The 4,195-nt window shown below is 49.9% G+C and overlaps 1 non-coding gene across 1 annotated transcript; it reads left to right on the top strand.

Moving 5' to 3' along the window:
- Window positions 1-3,920: 3,920 nt before the first annotated feature.
- On the top strand, window positions 3,921-3,994 carry TRNAK-CUU (transfer RNA lysine (anticodon CUU)). Its single transcript has one exon. It is a non-coding gene; the product is annotated as a tRNA-Lys (tRNA).
- Window positions 3,995-4,195: the final 201 nt, after the last annotated feature.

Here is a 4,195-nt window from a genome sequence, read left to right as displayed (position 1 = left end):
GGGGCCCCACCCCTAGACACCCGAACACTAGCTCCAGGCACCCCACCCCTGGGACCCCCAACCCTTGCTCCTGTGGCCCCGTCCCTGGGGCTCCTAGCCCTAGCTCCAGGGTCCCTACATGTGGGAACGCTAACCCTAGCTCCAACGGCCCTTCCCGTGGGGCCCCTAACCCTAGCTCCAAGGTCCCTTCTCGTGGGACCCTTAACCCTATCTGCAGGCCCTGTACCCCTGGGTCCCCTAACCCTAGCTTCAGAGGCCCTACCCATGGGGCCCTTTACCCTAGGTCAAGGGGCCCTATGCATGGGTCCCCCAACCCTAGCTCAAGGGGCCCTATCTCTGGGGCCCCTAAACCTAGCTCCAGGGGCCCTGCCCGTTGGACCCCTTTGCCTAGCTCCAGGGTCCCTTGAAACACTTGGGAAAATGTGTTTGACTGTTCAGGCATTGGGAGCTCAGCTAAGAATGCAAATGCTTTTCAAAGACTGCGGGGACTGTGGGATCGCTGGAGTCCTCAGTCTCCCCTCCCTCCCTCCATGAACGTCCATTTGATTCTTTGGCTTTCCGTTACGCTTGTCACGCAGCACTGTGCTGAGTCCCGGCTGTGGACTCTGTCTATCATAGCCTGGAGATTTTTTCAAATGCTTTGTCATTTCGTCTTCTGTAACGGAGCTCTGATAGAACAGATTTGTCTCTCCATACAGCGATCAGATCCAGTACCTCCCAGACGGTCCATGCTGGAGCTCGTTTTGGGTTTGGGACTGCATCGCCACCTGTGCTGATCAGAGCTCCATGCTGGGCAAACAGGAAATGAAATTCAAAATTCGCGGGGCTTTTCCTGTTTACCTGGCCAGTGCATCCGAGTTCAGATTGCTTTCCAGAGCGGTCACAAGGGTGCACTGTGGGATACCGCCCGGAGGCCAATACTATTGAATTGCGGCCACACTAACCCTAATCCAACATGGCAATACCGATTTCCGCGCTACTCCCCTCGTCGGGGAGGAGTACAGATATCGGTATTAAGAACCCTTTATATCGATATAAAGGGCTTCATTGTGTGGACGGGTGCAGGGTTAATTCGTTTTAATGCTGCTAAATTCGGTTTAAATGCGTAGTGTAGACGAGGCCTAAGAAAGCGGCTGTTTGACCTACAAACAACGACAAAGTAAAACCTGCAAGAGCAGCCTTTCAGTTCAGAGGCCTGATAATAAGATGTTACTAATAACTGATGAAAGAGTTACAAACGACTCAAAAACATACTCAGAACAAACCAAATGGGAACACAGACAACACCATTTTTCTTCACTGCTCTTCAACCACGATATTCTCCCCATAGGGAGGTCCACCGCTCCTGGGGGTTCAGTGCCACAATAACAGGGTGATGTGTGCAAGGGATGGAGGAAGCTGCTATTCCATCTCCCTAGTCCAAAAATCAGTTTAATAGCTAGTCCTGAGATAGAGGAAGTATCAGTTATTAAAGTCATAAGAACTAATTTAACATTGTGATTCCAGCCAATGTTAAAATGATCTAACATTCAGGTTAATAGAAACATTTCTAGTCCTCTGCATAGAACGCTCAAATGATGCAAAAATAGCAAGTTTGCTTTAAAAAGTCATAAAAGGGGTGTCATCCAGAATCTGACACTTGGTGAAACGTAAGTCTAGAACACACAACCAGTTTGGGGATTGTGCTCTGCTTCTTAACAATCTGCCCTGAGGTTGCCACTCACAGTCACAAGCTACTCCAGATGGCTGGGGCCCTCTCATGGATCAGTAACTGGTTAGCAGCTTGGAAAGAAAGAGTAGGACTAAATAGTCGTTTTTGCAGTGGAAAGGGGTAAATAAAAGGCTTCCAAAGTATGAGACAAGGCTACAGACATTAGGGCTGGTCAGTTTAGACAAGACCGTAGAGCACCAGTTCTCAACCAGGTGTCTGCCAAAAGAAACCAGGCTTGACCCACATCCCCAAGCCACCAAGCCTACCTGCCTGCATTGAAGGGGGAGAGAAAGGGCACAACAAAAAATTGCAGCATCAATGCAGAAGAGAGAACTCTTCTCCTGCCATTATCAGTAAGGGTTGCCTCACAGCCACTGATTCCCTGAACAGAAATAGCAAAAGTCCAACCACAATTCTACTTCCTTTCCACTACAAGAGATAATGGGTGGGAGCTGCTCTCTTGAGACTGTCCTGCTGCTGCCCAGGCACATGGCAGACAGAGCTGGGCCCGCAAGCCGAGGGTTTTGATCGCTTGAAGGCCCAGAGGGAAAAGAGACAAGTGCTCGTGTATCAGAGAATGGCTTTGATTTATTGATCTCTGGGTTATGGGCCCAGCACGCGTCCGCTGCACCACTCTGCTGGCTCTTTACTCCCTCTGCCACCCAGCCACCTCTATCTGGATTAGTGCCTTACGAGCTCTCACGCTGGCAGGCATATGCGCCGGCTGCTGGGCAGCTGCCCTGGTCACAGGCTTTTACAGCTTCTACAGGGTAAAAAGGATCTATTAGGGGTTTGGACCCCATTGGGAGCTGGGTAGCTGAGTGCCGGAGACGGGAGTACTGCTTAAACTGTTTTCAATTAAGCCTTCAGCTCGTGGGGGATGAGGTTCAGCCTTTGATCCGTGTCTGCAGCAGGCAAGCGCCTCTGGCTCAATCGGCCCCCACCCTGCCCCCACTGTATTAGCAGACTAAAACCTGGAGCAAAGGCACACGCCTTGCAAGGGAACAGGAGCCGGGATCTCGAACAAATGTCAACATTTTAGTAAGATGACATTCAAAGAAGAAAAAGGTGTACGGTACAGCATTTAGGTGTAGAAGTTTCTGGTGATCAGGGAACAATGTACAGATTACCCAGGGGGTGCGAAGTTCGGTTTAAGATCGGGTGGCGTAAGGAATACAGAATCTGCAATAGCCCTGACTGGGGGTAAAAGGTTAACGTACAGACACTGAGTTAGGAGGGTATGTTGTCCATGTGAGGGCTACGTTCAGGTGTGGAGTTTAAGAAGCGGGTACGACAATGAGAATGGATTCACCCGCGTTTGGTGAGTTTTAACATTCAGTGTTTTTTAATCTTTGCCACAATCTAGTTTAAGCAGGGTCGGTATGAACTCTACCCTGCCATCTGTTGGTGATCTGTTGTAAAGGCCTTTTGGGGCTGATGTCATTTGCATGGTTACACCCACCCCAGATTGCATGAGGGGAGTGCTTGTCCAAATGGTCATTTCAGCTGCTGTGGGATCCCCCATCTCTTTGTTATTGGGGCAGGAGTAATCAAGTGTATTTTCCTGTTTAGTTTGGATCAAGGAGAGAGTAACTGTACCTGGCATTTGAGGCCTGAGAGCTTGCCCCTCGCCTGGAAAGGACTCATCATTAAGGGGTATGGGTTCCAAACCCTCCCTCCCCAAGTGTGTGGGAAGTAGGAATAGATGTTTGTTCTTGGTCTGATTGATTTTGTGTCTGGTGTCTAAAGACAGAGGTATTTTTGAATATATTTAGAATTGTTGTTAGTACTGAAGTTTCTCATCTTAAAGTTATGCTATTAGATTTCTTCTACAGTATATTTTGGTGCTGAAAGGTAAAAGGTTGCTTTGTGTGTGCTGTTATGGAGTGAAGTAACAAAGGTTGGTTGCAGAGAGGGTGCATGTGTCACCCCAGCTGTGGTCCCAGAGTCCAGAATTTGCATAAACTCACCCCCTTACCTGTGACTAACAAGCTTGCCCTGCTAACTCTTCCAGCAAAACAGGCCAAAGAAAGTGTATGCAAGCTCTGTACTGCAGTCCCAGTACTATTTTCGGTTCCTTCCCACAGATCTTTCACTCCGCACCAGTCCAGTTCCTTGCTGTTGCTTGTCCAACCACTGCATGCATGTGCTAGACCGGACCCTGAGCTGATTCCTGACTGTTGTGCTCCATACAGCCTGGCCTGTCTGTGTCTCTGTGGTGCAATGGGTCAGCACGTTTGGCTCTTAACTGAAAGGATGGTGGTTCAAGCCCACCCAGGGACAGTGATAAGCCTGTGCTACTTCCTTGCTTTCCTGCGGGCAGGGCCGGCTTTAGGCCAATTCAACCAATTCCCCTGAATCGGGCCCCGCACCCAAGCCCTGCTGGTGCACTGTACTAGGGTGGCCCAGCTTCCCCAGGGGGCAATTTAAAGGGCCTGGGGCTCCCAGCAGGGACTGGAGCCTCAGGCTGTTTAAATTGCCACC

The sequence above is a fragment of the Gopherus flavomarginatus genome, unplaced genomic scaffold (genome assembly GCF_025201925.1).
Source record: "Gopherus flavomarginatus isolate rGopFla2 unplaced genomic scaffold, rGopFla2.mat.asm mat_scaffold_554_arrow_ctg1, whole genome shotgun sequence".
NCBI classification, from domain to species: domain Eukaryota; kingdom Metazoa; phylum Chordata; order Testudines; family Testudinidae; genus Gopherus; species Gopherus flavomarginatus.
The sequence above is the reverse complement of the archived record's forward strand: the minus strand, read 5'-3'. Positions and strand labels throughout refer to the sequence as shown.